We start from the raw sequence: 26,633 nt of genomic DNA on the forward strand, positions 1-26,633 counted from the left end.
ACTGGATGATTGCACTTACAGGAAAAATTCTAAAACAATCAAATTCATAGAGGCAGAGAGTAGTATGGTGGTTACCAGGCACTGAGGGTGGGAAAATATTGAAAAACTATGGTTAAAAGGTATAAAGTTTCATGAGAGATAAATAAGTGCTGTCGATCTGCTATACAACATAGTGCCACTAACTGACAATAGATCTTGTTTGAATTGTTCTTACCAAAACAAGCAAAGAAAAACAAATACTAATAATACGGAAACTTTGGGAGTTTATGAATGTATTTATGACCTTGATGGTAGTGAGATTTTCTCAGTTGTATGCTGACCCTCAAACTCAAGATGTATACATTAAATATGTACAACTTTGTATATGTCAATCATACCTCAATAAAATAGTTTTTTAAATCATGTCACTGCTTTTTTAGCTATTGCTTTTTCTTCTTATTAATATTATTTTAATTGACACAATTATATACACTCATGAGGTAAAATGTGATGTTTTGATATGTGTATACAATGTCTAATAAGTTGAGCTAATTAACATGTATAATACATTATTGCTTGATAGTAACCCTCCTGTGCAGCAGAGCTCAAAATTTGTTCCTCCTGACAGAAACTTTGTACCATTTGACCAAAAACTCAGTCCCTTCCTTCTCCTCCCCCAGCTTCTAGTAACCATCATTCTACTCTTTATTTCTATTAATTCAACTTTTTTTGGTTCCACATATAAGTGAAATCATGAAATATTTGTCTTTCTGTGCCTGGCTTATTTCACTTAGGATAATGTTCCCCGGGGCCATCACCATTGTTGAAAATGATAAAATGTCCTTCTTTTAAAGGCTGAATAGTACTCCATTGGGTATATGTACCACATTTCCGTTATGCATTCATCTTCTAATGGACCCTTAGGTTGTTTCCGTATCTTGCCTCTTGTAAATAATGCTACAATGAACACGGGAATACAGATATTCCTTCAACATATTAATTTCAATTAATTGCTGGAGCATATGGTAGTTTGATTTTTAGTTTTTGAAGAACCCTCATACTGTTTTTAACATAACAACTCTACTAATTTCATTCCTACCAACAGTTTACAAGTCACCCCTTTCTCCACATCCTAGCCGACACTTTAAAAAAGATGATAATATTTTTGCTAATGGCCATTCCAGTAGGTGTGAGATGAGATCTAATTGTTTTAATTGGTATTTCTGTAATGATTAGTGGTGCTGAGCATTTTTGCATGAATCTCATGGTCAGTTGTGTGTCATACAATTGTATGAGCAATTATATTTTGAGGAATGTCTTTTCAGGTCCTTTGCCAGCTTTTTTATTGGATTATCTTTCTTTTTAGTTGGTTGAGTTCCTTACATATTTTTGGATATTAACGCCTTGTCAGATATATAGTTTGCAAATACATTTTCCTGTTTTATAGGTTATCTCTTCTCTCTGTTGATTGTACTCCTTACTGTTCAGAAGATTTTCAGTTTGTTGCTATCCCATTTGTCTATTCTTGCTTTTGTTACCTGTGCTTTCAGGGTCATATCCAAAAAATCATTGCCCAGACCACTGCCATGGAACTTTCCCCACTATGTTTTCTTCTACTTATTTAATAGTTTCAGGACATTATATTTAAGTCTTTAATCCATTTTTCAGTTGATTTTTGTACATGGTGCAAAATAAGAATTCAATTTCATTTTTCTGTGTCTGGATATACAGTTTTCCCAACATAATTTATTGAAGAAAACGTCCTTTTCCTATTGTGTGTTCTTGATACCTTTGTCATAAATTATTTGACCTTAAATATGTAAGTTTATTTCTGGGCTTTCTGTTCTGTTCATTGATGTCTCTGTTTTTATGCTAGTATCATGGTGTTTTGATTACAATAGATCCATAAACTGTTATAACTGATAAACTAATTCAGTAAAATTGCAAGATCAACAACATACAATAATCCATAGCATTTCTATATACTAATAACAAACTACCCAAAAGAGAAATTTTTAAAAGTCTATTCTATTTACAATAGCAACAAAAAATAAAAATACTGAGGTATAAATTTAATTGAGGAAGAAAAAGATTGTGATACTGAAAACTAGTAAACACTGATGAAAGAAATTAAATAGAAAAATATAGCTGGTTGTGGTGGCTCACACCTGTAATCCCAGCACCTTGGGAGGCTGAGGCGGATGGATTGCTTTAGGTCAGGAGTTTGAGACTAGCCTGAACAACATATTAAAACCCCATCTCAACAAAAAGTACAAAAAATTAATCATATATATTATACATATTATAGGTATATTATATATATTGCATATACTTTTATATGTAATATATAATATATAAGTGGAAAAACATCTGTGTTCCTGGATTGAAAGAATTAAGATTATTAAAATGTTGTATCACCCAAAGTAATACAGATTCAATACAATTCATATTATAATTTTAATGCCATTTTTCATAAAAATAAAAAGAATCCTTAAATTCATATGGAACCACGAAGGACCCCAAGTGGCCAAATGCTTTTGACCAAAAAGAACAAATCTGGAGATATCACACTCCTTGATTTAAAAATATATTATAAAGCTATTGTAATCAAAACAGCTATTAATTACTTAAACTCAGCGTAACTGGAGACAAATTGATTCTGTTTTTGTTGTTGTTGTTGTTGTCATTTCACCCTCTCAGTCGAGCTTTTCCTCACTCCAGGAAGATTGGGGAAGAGAAAATAAGTTTATTGTATTTGTGTTTAAAACATTAAAATAGTTCAAGGGGTTGATCATCAGAGCAACAGACTTTTCATTAGGTTGAAAACCGTCATTTTATTTAGAGAATTACATAAATGGAATTTTTTTGCTATTATGATTTGGGAAAGGAAAGTCTTTGTTTCAGTCTGGGAAAATAAATGTGATATGCAAAGCTGCGCAAATTCCTCTGAATAAGACACTAAATATTTAGAATACGTAATATATACCATGCTATAATAAATACCTTGGTAGTCCCAAAGAGAGAAAGTTTAAGTGGAAATATACTAAAAGAAAAGACATTTTTTACAGCTATGCAACATGCCTTTAACCACATCCTGGTTAAAGGGTGACCAGTGAGAAATTTCCAGTGGCAGGGTTATATGAGAAGCTTTTAAGAATTATATAGAATATCAAATGAGAATACAATAAGAAATCTCCTTGTTTGGTTTCATTTCTCACTTTAAAAAGATTAAACATTTTTCACCTCAATATGCATCTTTTTTTTTTCTGATACTTTATTTATTTGCATGTTACCTGGTATTCCAAACCTAGAATGCTTGCTGGATGTCATAGGGTGCTCCAAGATTTCTGGTTTTGGCTCACCATATTTAAGGTGTTATCCTATTATGCATAGAGGGAAAAGCTTCGTCACATCTGCATTCCAGCTTCTGGGAAGTGACAAACAGAAAGAAAAGAATAAGCTCTTATACACTGAAAAATGTGTCCAGAAATGTGGGTGTCAAACTTTTTCTCCCCGTCCCGTAGCTGGAATCAATTCATGTGGCAAAACTTCACACCAAGCGCTTAGCCGAATATTCTATTACTATGCAAGAGAGGGGTAGATATTATCAGGACCTCTAGAAGTCTCTACCATATATGTTGCACATATAAATTATATATAGACATATATTTAATATGTGAATATTTATAAGCAAATAGCCCATATGTTGCATATATAAATAATTAGGTGTGCAATCAGGTGAGAATATGAGACAACATTTTTTTAATTTCAGTTTTCTGGTTTCAGAATGGAAATTGTCATATTCTCATTTTGTAGTAATTATAATCTGATGAAACCACATGAAACTAGAGTAGTTTGTTAAACACTTACATACTATTTACTTAGATTCCACAGTTATTTAAGTCATGATCAAACTTATTTCATCTCTGTGCCTATTTATTGCTGCCCTCACTGAAATGCTATGAGGCAAGTCTCAGAAATCATGTCATCCATAAAATCTGCAACTATCAATTTGAAAAGAAAATGGCTGTTATTGTTATTAATAGTACTATAACACAATTATCACAGCATGTTTTAAAAAATAATTATTGTATCCCAGAAAATGAAGATGAGGTCTCTAAACAGCAAAGTGTGTCATTTAAAATTATCAAACATCATGAAAATTTTTGAAAGAAAAGAGCAAAAATATAGTGTCAAGTGGTAGAGATATTAATCTCTGACTACTCAAGTCAAGCACATTTAAGAAGTTTAAAGGATTTATAAGCTTAAGAGAAATGATATTTTCCTGAAAAGTATATTAAATATTTGCTTTGTAGTTTGTCTATACAGCATGAAGTAGTAACTTAAATGAGCAGATATGTTTAAGTATTGAGAGGAAACACTGTTAAAGTAGAATACAAATATGGATTATAAGTACTTATTTTGTTTTTTTTAATTACAGTAACAACTTTTCAATAAAGAGCTCAGAAAACTCTGTGTAGCATAAATGAGTAATATATTAATTATAAAATAAAACCTCAAAAAAGGGACAGATTATACAGAAGGAATGAGATAAGTATACCATATTGTTAATTGTCTTATCTCATTTTTTAAAAATATATAAATTCTAATTTTTAGATTCTATATTTGACTCTCCCTAGATTTCTGGGCACTTTATTTTGATATTAATTATTTCCTAGACATTATTTTATTACTATAATAAAACTAAATGAAGATGATCTTGTAATTTAAAATAATAGAGGCAAAGAGGAAATTCACTGCATTATCTAATAATGTCTACTTTCACTTGCACAATGTATTTCGTTGTTACTATATGAAACATGGGTAAAAGTTTCAGAAGACGAAAGACCGAAAAGATGTATCTTCTGACCCAAATACCCTTGCAATATTGTTTGACCAGGAAATGCTTAAATATATTTAAACATGTGCACTTCATGTAATATCAGTTTTTATTTTTCTAACTACTTGTAATGCACGACGTACTTTACCTCTTGTAATTAGAAAACTAAGGCTGTACAAAACTGAACCAGAAATAATAAATTATAGTGATCATAAGTCTTTCCAAATTTACTTTCAGTTTTTATATTTATTTTTATTTAATTATGCTTTGTGTATAGTTAGATTTTAGTTATGAAGTCAAAGTCTTGAAAATTGAAATATTTTCAAAATGCAAAAAGGCTGAAAACACTTTTTAAAGTCTAAGTCAACAAGTCTCTATGGAGATTAAACATAATCCACTTTAAAACACAGTAAACTCTTCCTGAAATTGAGGTTTAGTTTTAATATCCGTGATATTTAAACATGTATATTCAATAAAATTGTTTGCTAGAGAGTGTAGGTTATGATTTTATTAGAATAAGAGAAGGCTATGAAACCAGTTTAAATGCACAAAATGAAAATCTGAGAACAAACTCAAAGATGTGTGACGAAGCAAGAACAATTCTTGTGACTTAAATTTAAATTTTCAAGTTAATATTTATAATTTAAATTTCAAATATCCTTGTCATATTTTATAGCTATTTTATCGCCATCAGGAATCAAAACAAAACTAAAGGATATTTAGGGATTTCTAAAATACTTATGCTCTTTTTTACATTATTATCATAATTATATGTTCTACAAGCACGCTTTTTATAATGTGTAGGAAAGGCATGCCAGTTTATTTATTTGAAGATGGTTATTGCCAACACAACAACATGTATTCTCATGTACAATGCTTATACTGAAAAGCAAATATAGCTCATACTGAGAAAGAAGCAAACCTGAGAGGCATTCATGCATTCTGAAATTAAGAAGTATTGGAGGTATTAGTAGATTCTAGTTTGCACTTTCAAAAGGATTAACCATTGTTCATTCTGGAACTTGATATCCTGGATCTGTTTTCCTTTTTCTCATTTCCTCCAGACCTTGTCATCAATTATCTTAGTAATCTATACATCTATATCATATTTATTCTTTATATATATTTTTATTTACCATTTTAGTGTCTACATATAGTATGCTGATTATTTTTCTTACATTTATGTCATTATGTCTGTCTTAAGTTGTAAACAATTCTCTAATAAGAATAAATTTATGTAAATCATCTTTACTTTATAGTTTAAATACCACAATGTATGAATGCTGTTTTGGTGATAATGATGCCACATAAGTAAATTATAGACATACATAATAATTGAAATTTGGTGAACATATGTGTAATATGAATGTTGCAATATGTAGGTTAAACAGAAATGTTTGTTTAATCGTATTAAAATAATAATTCACAAGGAAACCCTTATTGTTTGTTTAAAAGATGTTAATTGATCTTTGTTTTTATTTGATTTGAGCCTAGAAATAAACTAAGAGTCTTTGATCTTGCCTTATTCTAATAAAATAAACCTGAATTTAACTAGAATCACTTTTCAATGAAGCTGCTTTCCTTTTCTTTGTTTTGTCTTGTTTCTCCTTTTTTTTCTTTAATTATTATTCTTTAACTTCTAGGGTACATGTGCACCACGTGCAGGTTTGTTACATATGTATACATGTGCCATGTTGGTGTGCTGCACCCATTAACTCGTCATTTACATTAGGTGTATCTCCTAATGCTCTCCCTCCCCCCTCCCCCCACCCCAAGACAGGCCCTGGCATGTGATGTTCCCCATCCTGTGTCCAAGTGGTCTCATTGTTCAATTCCCACCTATGAGTGAGAACATGCGGTGTTTGGTTTTCTCTCCTTGCGATAGTTTGCTGAGAATGATGGTTTCCAGCTTCATCCATGTCCCTACAAAGGACGTGAACTCATCCTTTTTTATGGCTACCTAGTATTTCATGGCGTATATATGCCACATTTTGTTAATCCAGTCTATCATTGATGGACATTGGGGTTGGTTCCAAATCTTTACTATTGTGAATAGTGCCACAATAAACGTGTGTGCATGTACCTTTATAGCAACATGATTTATAATCCTTTGGGTATATCCCCAGTAATGGGATGGCTGGATCAAATGGTATTTCTAGTTCTAGATCCTTGAGGAATCGCCATACTGTCTTCCACAATGGTTGAACTAGTTTACAGCCCCACCAACAGTGTAAAAGTGTTCCTGTTTCTCCATATCCTCTCCAGCACCTGTTGTTTCCTGACTTTTTAATGATCACCATTCTAACAGGTGTGAGATGGTATCTCATTGTGGTATTGATTTGCATTTCTCTGAGCCAAAATTGACAAATGAGATCTAACCAAACTAAACAGCTTCTGCACAGCAAAAGAAACTACCATCAGAGTGAACAGGCAACCTACAGAATGGGAGAAAATGTTTGCAATCTACCCATCTGACAAAGGGCTAATATGCAGAATCTACAAAGAACTTAAGCAAATTTAAAAGAAAAAATCAAACAACCTCATCAAAAAGTGGGCAAAGTATATGAACAGACACTTCTCTGAATAAGACATTTATGCAGCCAACAGACACATGAGAAAATGCTCATCATCACTGGCCATCAGTGAAGCTGCTTTCTTACCATGACATAGTAATCTCTAGCTTATTCCAAGGATAATATTGAATTAAATGATGACTTGATTATCCAGGAATCAGCCAATATAGGTTATTCTACAGTTACAACTGACAGCCAACTATCAGTGGCTTTAAAAAAAACAAGGGTCACACAACCCCATGCTCCACAATATCTGCCCTCAAAGGCTTTGTATCACATTTTCTATTATTTACCCACATCGCCCACTGGCAGAGAGAATATATATTTATTCTCTCTGTTAATTATAAACACTGTTATAAGTTTTGTAAATGTAAATACAAGCTCATTTTGTATGGAGAGGAAAATATTAAAACATTCCTCTAATTCCTCAAAGTATTCTGGGTTGATTCCAGGTACCTACTATTTTCTTCCATTTATTAGTTTGGTTGCTAAGGCCCAGCAAGAGATGAAGATGGTGCATCAGTAGGGAGCCCCTCTGCTGGTACTTTCCATCATTTTATCTGTCAGTAAGCATGTACAAAGTAACTGCAGAGAGTGGGGTTAATTTGTTACTACAGGTTGCTACTGAAAAATGATAGCAACATAGGTGCCACCTGAGGTCCACATCTTAGAGTATATATTGTATCACTTATCTGATGTGCAAAGACCCAAATCATGAATTATTTTTAGTTTTGTTTTCCCATGACCTTTTGTCACCTAAATCCATTTACTATCTTTTGCCACAAAATAGTCACAATAAACTCAATACTGAGTAAAATATCACAAACTACCACACATACATCAAGAAATACCTCAAAGAAAATTCTTCTAACTTTGAAAAAATGTTTCAGTACACTTTACTATACAAGGTAATACTCTGTAATTTAGTAATCTTTATGAAGAAATAAATTTGTAGAATTTAGAAACACTCAACATTGATACTAAGGTCATCTTTCTTTTACTGATGGTACTTATTCCCCCAATTTGGTTATTGATGGTTTTATTCTAGGAATCAACTGCTTTCTAAAAAGGTCTAAATTTTACTATTCAGCTGGACAAGCCAAGTGATGGTCTTCCACACCTGGTTATCAGGGTTCATAGCACAGAGGTTTGACAACAACAGACGACTTGAATCAAGAGAAACAGGCAGGTCAGAGTGTAAACTCACACAGCCAATGAAACTGACAGAGCCAATGCAACTGAAACAATTTTTGGGGATGGCAGGTCTTGAAGAAAGGCTTGACTCTAAGAAAAAAAAAATAATGTAGCTTATCTCTCTGACAATGAAAACTTTTCATGCCTTTGACTTTTCAAATTCATTAATTCAATTTTTGTTTTTTAGTGTGATGTCTGTATTAACTATTGTTGGTTTCAATCATCTTCATAACCTTAGCATATTTTTTTCTGCATATTTAAAGGTTTACATTTCAAAGACAGTACTCAGGTCCTTTTCTGCATATTTATCTTGAAGAGCTTAGTCTTAAGATTTCTTATTTAGATTCTTAAGATTTCTTGCTGTATTTAAACATTATCTTCTTGAGAGATAACTTTGATGCGTAGAATCTTCAACTTAGATATAAGTGAGTCATTCAGACACAACTTTCATATATAGACAGTCCACAGAAAATTTTTACTCTTAAATATTACCTTTATATTCCTTACCTATTTCTACTTTTAGTAAGCAGCTTAGTCCAGAAGCTGGTGAAATACATAAATATAATTAAAATCTTTAAATCTTTAACATATTTTCAATATGCAAAGTTAGGAATATAATCAAGGGAAATAAATTAAAATTTAATATATTGCTTTAAGAAATGGACACTTCCTAAGACCCATCAGTTATACAGATAATATGTAAAAATTAAATAATCAATTTATCTTGTGGAATGGCTCAATAAGTAAACAGTGCAAATCAGCGTTTCCCATGGCTTGTTTTAAGCATCATGATTTCAATGAGAAAACGTATGAAAAAAATGTTTTCTTCCATTATCAAATATTTGGGGAGCCTATATACTGTACCTTTTTGGAGATTTATTTTTAAAATAGTTGTTTTAAATACTGCTCAGACAGTTTTCAATATAGTGACTTGTTAATTTTATGTTATACAGTATTTACCAAAGTTATTTGTTCATCAAGCTATTTTTTCTTTTAACTTATTGACATTCTATGAGATATGACTATCTATGTTAGCTAAATGACTTTATCCAAAGGAAACTAAAAACTTTTCATATCATTATGACAAGAAGTAGTTTTGCAACTTGGAGCAAGGCATTACTTAAGTTATGTTTATAAACTCCAATAGATACTGAAAATTAGGGATGCTATACCCCTCGATGTTTACATTTCAAAGATGGTACTCAGGTCCTTAAGAAAGACATTTCTGTGTCATAGAGCTCATAAATGGACCATCTGGTTTTTAAATTAATGTATACACATTTCAAAGGAAGGAGAGAGTATTTATAATTACAAACTTTCTAAAGTAAGGGCTTTCAGAAAAAGGAGGGAAGAAAAATCTTATTCATATTTTCAACAGGGAGAGTCAATACTTAAAAATTTTGTATTTGTCCTTGCACTACCAATAAATTGTAGCTATTTTTTATTTTTATGATGACTGCAAAACAGATAATAATTGTCTACCTGGACAATCTAAGACACTCAGTTTTTAAAAGATACTATTGAATGAAAAAGTAGAATACATTATCAAGTAACACAGTCAATCACCAAAAATACAGTTTTCATGTATATCAGCAATACTAAGTTAAAAATACAAAAGGTTAAAAAAATAACAATATAAAGTTCTCAGGAATAAATGTAATAATTACTTTGAATCATTATGAATAAAAACCATTATACACTATTAAACTGTATGAATAAAGAGTTGAATAAGTAAGGAAATTATATAATATATAATCTGTGACTAAAAGAATCAGTATTAAAGGATGGCCAATGCTTTCCACAGCTTTGTCTCTTGGTTGGCTCAGTACTTTAAGGTTTTAGCACTAAAAGGCATGATCCTGGGAACCTCTTCATTGTCCATGAAAAGTAAGATCACAGATCACCTTTCATTCTTCTGCCTTTCCTTCCTGCATTCATCTCTCCCTTTTGCTTTCTTATATCCATGTTATAAAATTAAAACAAACCTGCAACAAGTTAACCAAATAGCATTGGAAGGTGAAGGAGGGAAAAGGGAGGCTTACCTTATCAAATATTAACTGTGTAGCCAGTCGGGTCCTTTCAGAAGCCAACTCTGAGATGATTTTGTTGCCTTTGGGAGCCACATCTGTGAAAGGAAGAGAAAGGAGGCAGGTGTGGGCTCAGGGAGAAGTGGAGTTGCAATATAGCCCCAAAGAAAATCAAAGGACCTTAAAGGAAGTCTGCTGGAACCTGAAGAACCCTTCAGGGTTGTCCCATGTTGGATCTGGTTAATCAAGATTTTTATATTTATGCAGCTGAGATAAAGCAAACTTGGCCAAAGCAGCTCTCAGCATTTGAAGGAGCAGTGCCCAGCAGTGGGGAGCGGAATATATGTCCCTGAATCAACCCCAGAACTTGACTAGAAGTTTACATTAAATTAAAAAACTTCCAGAAGAAATGAGAGAGAGAGGTAACAATGGCACGAAGTAGAGAATCCATAAACTCATCTGTGTCTACAATAATTTTCTTCAAATTAGACATGGCATGTTTAAGAATGGGTAAACAAAAAACGTGGGAAAAACTGAAGAATTCCTGGAAGGAAAAACGAAGCTCTATCCCTGTCTCACAATATGACCTTTCACTAAACTTCAGATAGGCACTGCTTAAATTTGAAAGAGCTCATTAGTGCATACAAGTGAACGACATTTATAAAACAGAGGTGGGGATAAGGTCTTTAAAGGATCGCATCTAAGCCTAAAAACACAAGTGGATTTTAGCATGGGGAATTTTAAAATATATATATTTCCAAAATAATAAAATTAACAGCAGAAAATAACAAATAGAAATAATTATATAACCTAAAATAATAATAGTTGACTATTTAGTGGTTTCCTTGAGCCAGACAATGTTTATTTACTAATTTTTGGTTCCATATTTATTTATTTTTCACTGTAATTCTATGAAGTGGATCCATTCTTCATTCCTTTTCATAAAGACATGTAACTAGTACATATCAGAGCCTGAACTTCAACCTGGGGCATCAGGTTCCGATAGAGGTCACTCTAAAATTCATCCTATTGCCTAGACCAATCAAGTAATAATAGTAATCTTATTAATATCTTTAATGTGCAAAGAACTTGCTTGAAGGAGATAGGAAAAAGATCCACCGTGATAAAAAATTGAACCAAGATCACAAGCAAGTATGTCCCAAAAATAAAAATGCAAAAAAGCAATTTAGTTATGGAATAAAATTTATAACATTTTAATATCTCAATATTTGAAAAATAAAAGTCATATATCACAAGCATTCAAAAATAGGAATTGCATAAATTATTTTTAAGCAGTAATGCAATTACATAAAATATGGAAATTTAAAAGATTTTTTAGAAGAACAGCAACAATGTCCAGGCACAGTGGCTCACGCCTGGAATCCCAGTACTTTGGGAGGTCAAGGTGAGTAAATTGCTTGAGCTCAGGAGTTCAAGGTCAGCCTAAGGAACATAGGGAAACTCTGAATCTACCAAAAATACAAAACATTAGCCAGGCATTGTGGTGAACACCTGTGGTCCCAGCTACTCAGGAGGCTGAGGCGAGAGGATCACTTGAGCCTGGGAGGCAGAGGTTGCAGGAAGCCAAGATCATGCCACTGCACTCCAGCCAGGGCAACACAGTGAGAACCCATATCAAAAAACAAAAATTTTGGAAGAACAGCAATAAGAAATTATATTAATAAATATAAAACATATGCACATTTACATATTAAAATTAATATATAAAATATATTAATACAATTTTAAATTAGTGATGATTTGAGAGGTTTAGGATTATAACAATTATTTTTCCTCTTTGCTTATCTGTTGTTTTTTTCCCAATAAAATTCAAGTATTTCTTACCATATAATTTACATTTTAATACTTATTTTCAGTGTTGATGATATTAGTACCTTATTTTATATTATATTTTTACATTTTATATTTATTATTTACATATGAATGTATTCATAGTTATATTTTCAAAAAAGTTTGTAAATTTATTTATTATCTTTTAAAATTACACACTACATGTGATCTCTATTATTAATGTTATTTTACGTGTTAGTAATTGGCAGAGATTAACTTCAAATTAACTTAGATTCCTATCATAAGTGTGTGAGTTTCTTGATAAATTATGAGAGTCCAAGAGTAATATTTATGCCTTCAAATGGGTGCAATATTATTTTTAATCACAAGATGAACTGTAGTTTATTATTTTTACAACTTTGGATAATAAGTGAGTAATATTTGGGGGGATCATATTTTAAATACAAAAATATCTTGAGTTATCTCAAAAGTTAATGGATTTACTAAAACCTATGAAGGTCTTTATTTATGAAGTAACTGTCTTTCCTCGAGGCTATCCACAGATACAATGAATTGCCAAGTGATAATGTTCAACCTGAGAAATTCTCTAAAGTCTATAATTTAGCAACTGGAATGTGCTCATGAGATGGGTATACATTACAATTTTATAAAGTTACAGATATTGTCTGTACTGTTCAATAAGATGTCCTCCACAATTAGCAAAACACATATGGCATTGATAGGTTCCCACTAAAATATGTTGAATAAATTATTAAAACTAATATATTTGCTTAAGTGCATTTTCTAACCCTTGTCAGTAATTATCATTCTTTAAAGCTATAATTCCAAAACAAAAAAGCAAAAATCACTACTCAGAGAAATCTGGAATGAATAAAAATCTGGGCATATATATATATATGTGTTAAATTATATATTCATATATTGGAAATTATGTATTCATATATTGGAAATTATATATTCATAATTAGAAATTATATATTCATGTGTGTGTGTGTGTGTGTGTGTGTGTGTATAGATATATATGAAGTGCAGGCAGGAGTATTCCTTATGGAAAACTGGGAAACAACGTACTGCCAGTTCATCCAGGCTGTTTTTTATGTGTATATATATATTTTTTTCTTACACTCTACCAGTATAATCAAGTGTTATTCATAAACAGTGCAGGATTCCTGTTTTAGTCATTATCTTATCAATAAAAAGATATTAATCAGTTTTACAAAAATGATGTATTTTTCTTAAAACATGATATTTAATAAAATGTTCATGAATTTCTCATGTATTAGTATTAAAGATGCACATTTTTTTCTCTGAAAGGAATTACTGTATTTTAGAATAAATAATTGCCTACATTGTTTTTATAGAGAGAGAACCTATGGCCAAAAGCACTCATAATATTACGAAACAAATATGTATTGGCCAGAATCACTACTGGACTAGTAACTCTCTTTACTGAGTGAATATATTAGTGGTCACTAAGCCAAAAATAGTTAGACTTGCTTTATAGAATGGCCCAAAGTGACAGAGGACAGAATAACACTAACAGGTGACATTTTAAAAGGTGATAACAAAAAGATAAAGAAACTACAGTTTTCTCTCTCTTGAAAAACCACGTAATACTGATACTTTAGCAGCAGGTTTTACAGATGAAAACCAATCAACAACATAGCTTATCTCCTGTTAGACTGGTGGAGGGGGGAGAAGGAAGTAGATATAATAACATTTGGAATTAAAAATATGAGCATATAAAATTACAATGAAAATTTTAAAATATAAAAGAGAACTTTAAAGTTTCACCTAATATAATGATGAAAATGAAAAATCTGCAACTATGAATCAGGTAAGATTTCAAAGCTGAACATTTCTTAATTACTGTCTGTCAATTAAAAGCCAAAAGAATTATTCGGTATTGTATTCATTTTATATTGCCATCGTAACAAATTACTACAAACTTAATGGCTTAAAACAACATAATTTCATTATACCACAGTTTCTGTAGGTCTCATGGTTTCAGCTGGGTCGTCTGTCAAGGGTCTTGCAAGGCTGAAATCAAAGTGCGGGCAGCAGTATTCCTTACTAAAAAACTGAGGAACAATGTACTCAGCTCATCCAGGCTGTTTCTTGAGTTCAGGTTTTTTTGCAGTTGCAGAACTGAGGTCCCTGTTGCTTTGCTGTCAACCAGGGGCTGGTCTTTCCATCTAGAGGCTGTCCTCATTTCTTTCATGTCTTCCACATGACCCACTCTAGCAAGGGCAGGTCAAATCCCTTTCACACTTCGAAACTAACTTTCTCTGTTGCCTTCTTCAGACTCAAGTTGGATATTGTTCTTTAGGGTTCATGTGATTATATTGCGTCCTCCAGATAATCCAAAACAATCTATTTTAAAGTCCATAAGTCTAATGACGTCTTCAAAGTTCCTCTCCATAAGTTTCGAGGGTTAGGAAGTAGACATCTTCGAGGAACTATTTTGTCTACCATAGTCTATTTCATTAATAGCACTTTACACAACACAAAATTTGATCCATATATTTAGTGGCTATTCGGTATGGTATTTTCTGGATCTAAATCACTACTAGTAATAGGCAACAAGTTCACGTGTCCATGTAAGGTTTTGGTTTTTTTTTCTGTGCCAGGCAATATTCAAAATATTATACATATATCAATAAATTTAATCTCTATAACTAAAATATTGGCAGGTTCTATTTTCTTAAGTTGTTTTTAATATTATTTTTGTAGGGATAGGGTCTTGCTATGTTGTCGAGGCCGGTTTCAAACTCCTGGCTTCAAGTGATCCTCCCGTTTCTGCCTCCCAAAGTGCTGGGATTACAGGCAGGAATCATGTCCAGCCTAAGTTCTGTTTTTATCTCTATTTTATCCAAGAGAAATAGAGGTAAAATAACTCACCTAGGATCATTGAGCTAGTAAGTAATGTAAATGGAGTGGTTTGGTTCCAGAATCAACACTCTTAATCACTCTACAATTCTGACTTCAAATATGAGAAATTGGGTTGTTTTAAAGAATAGAAAAATAGGAATGACTATATGTATTCTAGATGGAAAAAAAGTACAGTAGTATAAGACAATGAACTACAATTATTAGAATAGTTATCTATCATACTTCATTGAATCTCCTCACTTTGCCTGCATGTAACTTGATTTATTACATGCATCAGTTCACTCAAAGTCTACCTCTTGGGGGAGCTTTCAAGGTACTCAGATTAAAGAACATTCACAAAACCACGCTGCCAAACTGACAGCTCTCTGCTTCTACATTTTGGATTCCAAGCTATAGAATATCATAATGAAATCTGGTAGCCAATGACAGGTTTAATAAAGGTAAGTTTATTGAGTCAACAAAAACATTCAAGCAAGCCAAAATGGACTAATGTAATTTAATGTTACTCAGAACAGGTGATAGCTTTTGAATTGAAAAGTATTGTAAATAGTCAATGTAAAGAGGTAAAAATAAAATTTCGCTATTCAGATATCTTTAAATGCCAAGGAAGAGTTAAAGATAAATACAAAATATTATTTTACACTGTGAGGCAAAACAGTATAGAGGTCTGAGGTTTTGGAGTCAGAGAGGCCCTACTCCATAACCTCTATTTATTACCTATGCAATCTTACATATTTTCATTCACATGTAAAAATTTTGTTTCTATATATAAAAATGGACTTCATAATATGCTAACAAACATTGAATAATATTGCCATGAGACTTAAAATAGCTAAACAATGCATATTTCTTAGTTCATAGTACATATGAACAAACTATGATAATTGTTTTAAAATATGATAATATTTAATTACAAAGAACTAAAGGGATATTACTGTGAAATTAGAATATCAAAATTATGACTTGTTTGTTGTACATTTTTAATCATGTTTTAAAAATACATACAGTAAAACCAACCTGTCTTAATAGCTGACAACAGAGATTAGTACTTTACCTGAATAGTGTTCATCGGTAAAATTTATATTAATATTTAATTATTTATTCATTTATTATTAGATTGAATATTTCTTGAGCTATTTGATTACCAGTTGCTTACAGTTTAGAATGTGGAGAAAGGGAAATGCAGGGATAACTGTGATACAATGTAAAATGTGTTATATATGTGGTAGCATAGAAAAGTTGGAGATTAAAAAAAAGTTTTACCGAGGATCTGACAGATGTTCTGCAAGTGACAGAAAGTCGTGAGTAATATTTAATGAAAGTCATATCTTATAGCAAAAGAGCGTTCTGTCAGGGAGGGGGAATGGAGGCGGAACAGCTGTTACAACGAGAGTGTAATAGGTTTTAAGGATATAAGAAACACTTTTTGGAGGTAAGTGAGTGGCTATGTTAATGAATAGAAGAGGAGATATTAGAGAAATGTTTTGAGGCAGGGTTTAAATAATTTACTAAGTGGATTGAGGATATGATAGAAAGTAGGAGTTGACATTGACACCAAAGTTTATTTCATCAATAAGGTAGATGGTGAGTTTCTTGAGATAAGAAACAGAAGATGGCAAATTTATATAGGAGAATGAAATCTGCTTAATTTGATATATCCTTTGAAATGGAGATATTAATATACATAAAATACCTTATATTTACTAGATGAAAGAGAATCATATCTTCACATAAGAAACAATGTTTCTGTGTACAGTAAGCTTATCATGGGCAAAGTTGCAATCAAGTTTGAAACTGGAAGAAATCTTCTGAAATTTGTCCTAAATTTTAAATGTCTTTGAGGAGCATAAACTCTTACCAAGACAAAGATATTTACTTAAATTATCAAGCCCCATATCGGAATAAAATTAATCCCCCAAGTTTTTTCACACACACACACACATCTACGTCACAGAAACAATCTAGATCCCTCCACAAATATGAATTTATATTTAAACAAACATAACACATTAAATATTGCCTGCATTTTCTAATATGTAAAAAGTAATCACTTTATGGTTATATATCATAATATCTACAATTAATGAAGAATCACGAGTCATTTTTGGTTAAGTAATTAATTTCAATTAAAATTAATTTTTCCTTAGGACTTACATGGTCTGCCATCTAAATGGCAAAGGGGGAATTTTAAAAGGAATAATAGAAATGAAATAGAAATGATGTGTGTGTGTGTGTATGTTTTTCTCGCAAAAGCTGTTTTCTTAAAACTCCTCACTAGAGCCTACTAGACAGCTCTTCTGACCTTGGGTGAGTGTCCTGACTTGGCTGGCTTTCAGCTAACCTAGAGTGGTTTCCCTGTGGTGACAGCAATGACTCAGGTCTATTTTGTAAACCTCTCATTGTCCAACTACAAAGCTTGGATCTATTCTCATAACAATGGTAACAGTCACAAAAGCAAATTCCCCAATGTGCAAGCCTATTTCACACTTTTGCTGTGGCATATTTACTAGCATTGCATTAGTCAAAGTGACCACCGAGTCCCAAATCAAAGCATAAGACTTACTGCCCTGCCCTCAATGGGAGGGCTTTGCAAACTTACATGCAAAGGTTGCAGGTGAAGAATGGAGTCCATCAATTTTAATCTGACGCAACCTGCTGCCTATCAAGAATTGTTTAGGTTCTGAAATATTCCCGGACTTGTGAGTTCACAAGTAAACCTATAAGCCTGCCTCAGTTTCATCAGTGCTTCCAGAAGATATAAGATACCGGGACAGAAACAAACGACAGTTATTACTCACAGTAATAGCAGAGACCAGAATATCAGTATATTTGTGTCCATTTTCTGCATCCTCATTGCCACAAGGAGATGAAAAGAAGAAGAGATGGCACCTGCACACATCATGGGTTGCATCAGATGAAAGGAACCCTGAGCTTTGGGAACCAGAATCATTTATAATGTGCAATAAGCATGTCTGTCCTTAGCTCCAGAGGGAAATACTGACTCAATAATACAAAACTTTTCACCAGATCTGAATAAACATGAGAGACGCATGGAGAACTGTTTTCTAACAGGATTCAAATGTGAAAGTTGGATATTTTCTCAGTATTCTGCTGAGTTAGTTCCATTGTTTTTGAATATCAGTTTTTCTTTTTGTATCTCCTTTATTTTGATAAAATATTTTCTCCTACCAGTTATTAAATAATAAAAAATAAGACACACATGTTGAAAACTTGAATGTTTTCAAATGCCTTAAAGAAAACAAAAAAAAAAGATGAGTCCAATGCCTTTGACAGAACTTTTGTTTTTTGCTTCTTATCTTTTTTAAGAGCAGTGTTTTATCAACTAAAAAATAAAACAAAAGTAATACCATACCAGCAACTATAAATGCTGATGGAAAATATAAACTATCAAAAGATGCTGAGTGCTTTAAAATCTTATTAGTACATTATTCTAAAAGAAGTAATTAAATATTAAGATTGGCATCATCCATTTCAATAATCAAATCTTAAATAACAAACTATTGTTTTATTTATCTCTATCATCTTATATACTCTATTCCAAATATTTCATTGCAAGAGAAGAACACATCTGGGACTCCTTAAGTCATCCCTGGGCTGCCAATGATATCATGAAGTAATGGCAAGAATTCTTTTATTTTTCTCCAGTCTGAATATTTTTTCACACAAATGAAAAGAATTTTTGTGTGAAACTTGTATCATTTTTCTCTATTTTGTCCTACTTTTAACAAAATGACTTTGGAGACATAAAAGCTCTTTTTCTTGAAAATACAGTGTAAGAGAAGATCCAATAGAACATTCATTTTTTTGAAATGATCCTGTAATTGTTTGAAGTTTATCTGCCAACTATTAATTTTGAAACTTCAGCTGTATGAGAGTACAATCATGATATTAGTTTTCATGTTTTCCTTTACATAAAGAAAAATCATTGCACTCACTTTATATTAACAGCCATGGTATTACAACATAATACTTTAAATAAAAACAGCTATTCATAGAAATATCATGCATTCAAAGTCACAAATATTTTAAGATCACACATAATTATGCTGCGGCAGTTATGTTCAGCATTGTCTTCTTTACCTAAAAACTAAAACGGTCATACAGAATATTCTGATAAAAGCTCAAGCTAGCATAAAAGATAAAGAGAAGACAAACAAGTGAAGCTGACTGATGTTAATCCATGTTTTGTTTCCTCAAAAAAAAATTAGAAAATAATAAGTTAACTGAAAGGATTGAGTGTTTAAAAGTCATGATGATAGTGCATTTAACTTTTATTTAAATTTATTTTTCATATTTAAATAGGTTTTGTTTTGTTTGTTATGTTTTTCTTGGAGACAGGGTCTTGCTCTGTATACCAGGCTGGAGTGCAGTGGAACTATCACGACTCAATGCAGCCTTGAACTCCTGGGCTCAAGCAATCTTCCCATCTCAGCCTCCCAAAAATGAAGCGGACAGATGTTTTTCAAATGTAGGATACATGCAAAAACTCATCTTCAGTTTATGCTGTGGTCCTGTTTATATACTGTGGACCTATTAGCTGTGGTCTGTTTATAGTCTCTTGCTGTCAAACTGACTCATAGACAAAATGATTGTCTTATATAACAATTACTATTTCAGGTGTGGTATATGCCATGTTTTCTTATGTATTGATATTTTCCAATTTTATATTGGCTTCCTTAGTTGCTTCCGTGTGGTTTATCTATATTTTTCCAGAAAATAGGGGGAAAAAAGTACACATTCAGAACTGATTTTAATATTTTTGAAAGTTATTTAGTTTCCTAAGGATTTAACCAGCAACCAGTTAAAGTTTACTAACTGAGAAACTTGATTTGGATTAATATTATAAGGTTTTGTTTTATGTTTTGTTTGCCTTTCTCCACATTCAAATTAATTTTGGTGGTTCAGTTCAACAAAACATTTTGCAAATGACAGTAAACATTTTGCAAACTGACTATTACCCACACATCATGTGTTCTTTAACGAGAACAAAATAAACATGCTTATTCAGTCACAATTATATTCACTCAATCAGAAACATCACCTGTCATCTTTTTAGGAAGAGCCACACTAGGGAGTCTGAGGAACAGCCTTCACACAGGCAGGTTTCTCAGTAATGGTTAGAGTAGCAATGCCTTTCTCTTCCCCAGCTGTAACGTTTGTCTATATTACTTCAAGAATCTTATCGTATGTTTTCCAAAAAACTTTAAAGTGAAACTTAGAAAAATTCCTGAAAAGAAGCAAAGTAGCTTCTTGGATTCAATATCTATGAAAATCAGTTTCAATTTCATAACATTTGACGTACTCAGACCATGTAAAGAGATCTTCACAATTATTTGTTTCTCCCAAAGTCTCAACTCTTAAAGAACAGCTTTATGCATAAAAGATATAGTATCTTATTAATGTTTATTAACTAAATTAAGAATCATTTACAAACAGGCGGAAATAATTTTGTTGTTGTTGTTCTCCAGATTCAGAGGGTAAAGCTTTAAAGCACATGCAACAATTAGATAATTAGATAATTCGATTTTTCCCCCTAGAAACAAACATAGACTAATTAAGAGTACAGTGGAATTCTATACTATTACCTTTTCTCTGATTGTGACAGAGGGTATTTCAGAGAGGCATATATTGTTGGATTTAACATGTTCACATTTCTTTGTCTATATGAATGATAATTTAATGTTCTGCCAAGACCGGGAAGAAATCACTAGTGTTCTCAAGTCAAATGACTGTTAGATGAATTTTTTGTGAGGAATTTTTACAAGAAATCTCTTTTTCTAATCGTTTCTTAGAGCTAAGTGTGAACGATTGGCACAGAGTTTAGAATCTAACATATATTTATATATGTATATTTGTACATATGCATACTAATATAACTGATGGACAAATAAAATATTTTCTAAAATGTATTATTATAGTTCCTGTACAATTAAGTGATTCAGTTTGTTAGATGCTCTTCTTAAGGCACTATATGTAGCATTCTTTTCTATTTCTGTTGAATGTATGAGAGGTAACCCCTTGATTATCTGAGAGAGAGGAAGAAGATCTTCTAAAAGTATTGAGTTCCCAGAATATTGCTTTGGTACCAGCTCCTTGATAGGGAGTTGTGGTGGGTTGAATCGCGTCCTTCCAAAATCTATGTCTGCACAGAACCTCCCAATGTGGCCTAATTTTGCAATAGAGTGTTTGAAGGTGTATTTAATTAAGATGAGGTTATACTGGGTTGGACTGGGGACCTATATTCATTGACTAGTGTCCTTACAGGAAGAGAAGACACACAGACACGTGAGGGAAGAAGCCCAGGTGATGATAGAAACACAGACTGGAGTGATGCAACTACAAATCAAGGAGCACTAATGTTTCAGGCAGCAGCAGAAGCAAGGAGAGAGGCATGGGACTCATTCTCCCTCAGAGCCCCCAGAAGCCTCCAAGTCTGCAGACACCTTGATTAAACGATTCTAGCCTCCTCAATTGTGATAGAATGCATTTGTGTTGTTTAAGCCACTGAGATTGTGGTACTTGCTATAAGCAGTCCTAGAAAACTAACATAGGAGAGAATATTAATTAAGTAGGAAAGCAACAGATATATTTTACTACGATATTTTTTCATATTGAGATAATTGTTACACTTCTTACGTAAAAACATATGCGCTTGGCTAGGCTTAGTGGCTCATGCCTGTCATTCCGGCACTTTGGGAGGCTGAGACAGACCAATCGCTTGAGCTCAGGAGTTCAAGACAGGCCTGGGCAACAGGCAGAAACCCCATCTCTACAAAAAATACAAAAATTAGCCAGGTGTGGTGGCTCGTGCCTGTAGTCTCAGCTACTTGGGGGTGCTGAGGCGGGAGCATCACTTGAGCCCAGGAGGTTGAGGCTGCAGCAAGTCACATTCATGCCACTGCACTTCCCAAGCAAACAAACAAAATATGCTCTGAAATATCACAAATAGTTATGTCTATATTCTCTTACTATGAAGAGTGGCATATGTCTATGCACACATGCATATATATAAACACATATACATATACAAGCAGCATCTTTTCCTAAATAAACATTTATTTATAATTTACTTGAGCACAGTAGCCAATAAAAGTCAAATGTTCATTGGATCTCTTACATTAACTCATTTGGAAAAGATGATTATTGGTGCCAGAATTAATTATTAGTGATGTCTTGACAGCTAGGACTTTAGTTATTTTGTTTATGTTTCTAAATTGATGAAACAGAAGTCTTGGACAAAGTGAGCTTCAACATGCTGCATATCCACTAGTTCCATGATATCTCTACTAAAGAAATAGCAAAAGTTTTGTGTCTTTAACAGCTCAACATGTTGTTTTATTATGTGATGATGTTTTTAAAATTACAAGAATATATTTCATTCCAATTTTCCAGGGAGGAATGCCATTGTATTGCCTTATTGAATATGCATTTTAGCTAATTAGACAAATGTTTACTAATTATTGTATGTACATTAGACTCACTGTCTCTGCTTGCACAATTTTAAATATAATAATGACCTGGTACAGTTACTTGGTGTGGATGGTGGATATTGAAGTCTAATTCTGTGTTAAAAACTACAGAATGCCTACATAAACCAATATCATAAAACAATGTATTTTAAGTTATATGTAATGCAATCACATGATATTGTGATGATGTAACATGTGATTATTGACTATGCTAAGTAGTTTCTTCAGTTCTGTACTTTAGACACATTTCTGTTCTTCATATTTCAGTGGCAAAAACCTCTGCAGGTTTTGCTGGTATGCAGACATTTTACTAAGGGAATTTATTAAAATGTAGCTGTTGAAGGCAATGCTAAATACTTTCTAACCCATAGCTTGGCTTGCTGTCCAGGGCATTCACTTCAAGGAAGGACAAGAAAAGAAAATACCGTTCTTTTATTGAGTCCATGTAATGTGCAAGAAAACTTTACCTGGTGAATCGCAAGTGTCTTTTCAAAGCCTGTGAAGTGGCGATTACCTGAGTTCTTCTGTTCAGATGAGGGGCTGAAGCTAGTTTAGATTCAAAAACCTTTGCTCATAAGCAAAGCACCCTGGTTTTACGTATAGCAGTTTATCTGGTACCGGAAGCCTCCCACAAGTCCACCTTGGGATTTTGCATTTTCTTTAAAAGAAAGAAGCTTTGTGAATGAGCCCAGAGATTTAAAATAATAAACTAACATTCGGGGGCTTAATAAGTCAGATTTGAGACCTCTTAGGAAGCAATGCAATGTCTCATTTTATAAACCTGGGTGAATGACATAGTTTATGCCAGAAATTATGTTCCAGTTTCACTGACATCTGGCTTCTTACATTTTGCAGTTTAACTCAGGAACTACACACAGATAGAGGTGAAGAGGACTCCGCCGTGGAGATGGGTGAGCTGGGAGAAAAGGAGTTAGGTTGGGAAGGCCGTCACACTGCCAAGGTTACACAGTCTTTGCATATTTCCTCTCCAAATGCCAGGCTATCACTTGTGCCCCCTGAGACAGTTACTCCTAACATGAGTTGACAAAGTGCTGAGAAGACTTCCTGGAGCCCTCCAGATGACCTCAACTTTTTTTGGTGTTAATAACAATTTTCAGGAAACGCACTTAATCTTTTGTCTTAACTTATTCACAACATGATCTTGCCAGTGTCCCCCAAATCCCGTTCCCACTATTTAGAGGAAATATGCTTACTTGATGAACCAAGGATGTGGTCTTAATGTGGCTCTATTTATTTTTCTTAAAAATATAATAAATCATTATAATAAGTAGTAATAGAAGTCCAAGTGGCTGGATCAATAAGCTTATAAATATGAAACAATTCAAGTTTTAGTGCAAAATTTATTAGTAGGAATATAGAGGTACAATAATTATTGAAGGTTGGCAATGACACATTATTTTCATGATTTTAACTTTACATTATTAATTTTAGAGTCACACCTGTTGATAGAAATATTATATTCAAAAATGCTTTAGGGGAAAAAATGATTTAATGCCACTGAAGTGGAATAGTAGAAGTTCAAGAAAAAAATAAAGACCTACCTTTTTTGTCTATGTAATAATCTAGGAAATTAAAATATTTAAAATGTGTTAGTGTGTGCTTACATATCTAGAGCTTAGGAAAATTTGTTATGTTCAAACAAATCAAGAAAGCTCTAAAATGTTTAAAAATGTTGAGCATACATGCATGAACAATTTATGCAATGACATTCTCTTTTTATATGAACTCATTTCATTGTTTAAGAGGGATTCATAAGCAATTTTGTTCTTTTGTTGACATGGAAGTACTGGAGAGAGGAGAAAGGATGATATTGGCATGAGTGAATGAGAAAGTGAGAAAAATTCTGTTGTGTCTTAGATTATTATTAAAGCTGTCCATCCTATTGTCAGTGATGTGCCAGTGAGGTCATCACTAAAAGAGACCCAAGCATTGCGTTGCACATTATGTTGTGCTAAGATAACTACGAGAAAGATAATGAAATCAGTGAAAATCTTAATTGTCTTCAACAGTTATCTTTTTAAAATATTTTGTGATAAAATAATGATGTGTCTCATAATAAACAATATATCCTTCTTTTCCTATAGTCTTTAATTAAGAAATATTTTACTTCTTCATTACATAAATACCATATAAGAAATAATTTAAACAAGTAATACTGGTTAAAAAAAAAAAAGTCTCAGTACATACTGACAGTATCCTACTGAAACCTTCCACTTGTTTATTTGTCCAATAATGAGTATTTACATTTAAATTTGAAATTTTTAAATGAAAATAATGTAAATATGAATGATGCTCTGCCACTTATTATTCCTTAGGTAACTGTTAATATGTAGGATATTAAAAATGGTTGAGAAGCTTTGTGCTGTTTACATTTTTACTATATTAAAAAATATGTTCTTTTTATGACTTGTCTACTTATGCAGACTTTCTGGATTTTGGTATTTTAAATATCATAAATATGATGTAGGGAAATACATTCAATGCAGAATCTTCAATTATAAAACATAATCATCTTGCCTTGTGTGATTTTATTCTGGGTGTACATATGCAGTTTAAATTTATACATGCATATGCACATCACTTGAAATTGTTCTCCATTTTTAAGGGAAGATAATTTTCCAGCCCTTCAAGAAATAAATATGAATGTTCCTTTACCCAGCCTCCTGTTGCAAGATATCAAATCCTAGGAGAATTAAGGAAAGCAAATTTTGTATTAGTTTGTGTCTGTGGCATTTTAGAGAAGGCAAATTCAACTTGCAAATTGGAGCCCAGCTGCTGGTTTAAATCAGCTGAAAATGAAACGGGAACATCTTATTGAAGTGTTCATTTGATATAGACGAATGTCTTTCCAACAGGAATAATGTGAACTCAATTTATAGGGAGGACTAAGACGATAAGTCAGGAACAGTGTCTAGATCTTGTGATCACATGAAAAAGTAAAAATATGTATATATGGATTATAAAACATCAAAGTATCAGAGATTATGTTCTGATAGACTGAGAAGCAATCTAAAAGGAATTTGATATTTGTGTTTGTTCATCACTCATGAGTTAAGTGAGGGAGGACTGGAGCTGAGATTCATTTATTTACCTAGTGGCAATGAAGCCTGACTTTCATCAAACGATCCTCCCTGCTCTCACCTGGGAGGCATTCGTATCTTTGTTTCTCATGACAACATAATGGCATGTTCTCTTTCAATGATCTCCTATTTCTCGGAATTATCATGTTGCTAAAATTTCAAAGAATCTTATGTTAACACAAATGCATTCAGGCTCTTGAAGCCACAGTTTAGGTAAGTAGAGCAGCCTCGGTCAGTGGCTACAATAAATCCGAAGGAATTTACAAGGCAACTCTCAGTGGTCATCTGTATTGTTAAATAATGTGAATGTGAAATTATATTATACACTACATTTGTTTACTTCCTCATCCAAGTATTCATGTATTTATTGAAACCCTGTGTTGTGCAAGGCAAGGTGACTGACAGGTAGACACTGGGCAAGGTCAAAGAGTTAATTGGGTGGGAATAAAACATGGTCATCTGAAACTTGCCACCGCTTCACTTCTATGAGATTTTTTATGCCACAAAAAATATATTCGTGAATGCAAGGGTTTTTTAATTTTAATTTTTTGTTTATTTTTATTTATTTATTTATTTTATTTTATTTTATTTTTTGAGATGGAGTCTCGCTCTGTCGCCCAGGCTGCAGTGCAGTGGCTGGATCTCAGCTCACTGCAAGCTCCGCCTCCCGGGTTTACGCCATTCTCCTGCCTCAGCCTCCTGAGTAGCTGGGACTACAGGCGCCC

Source organism: Mandrillus leucophaeus, unplaced genomic scaffold, assembly GCF_000951045.1.
Source record: "Mandrillus leucophaeus isolate KB7577 unplaced genomic scaffold, Mleu.le_1.0 Scaffold142, whole genome shotgun sequence".
NCBI lineage: Eukaryota > Metazoa > Chordata > Mammalia > Primates > Cercopithecidae > Mandrillus > Mandrillus leucophaeus.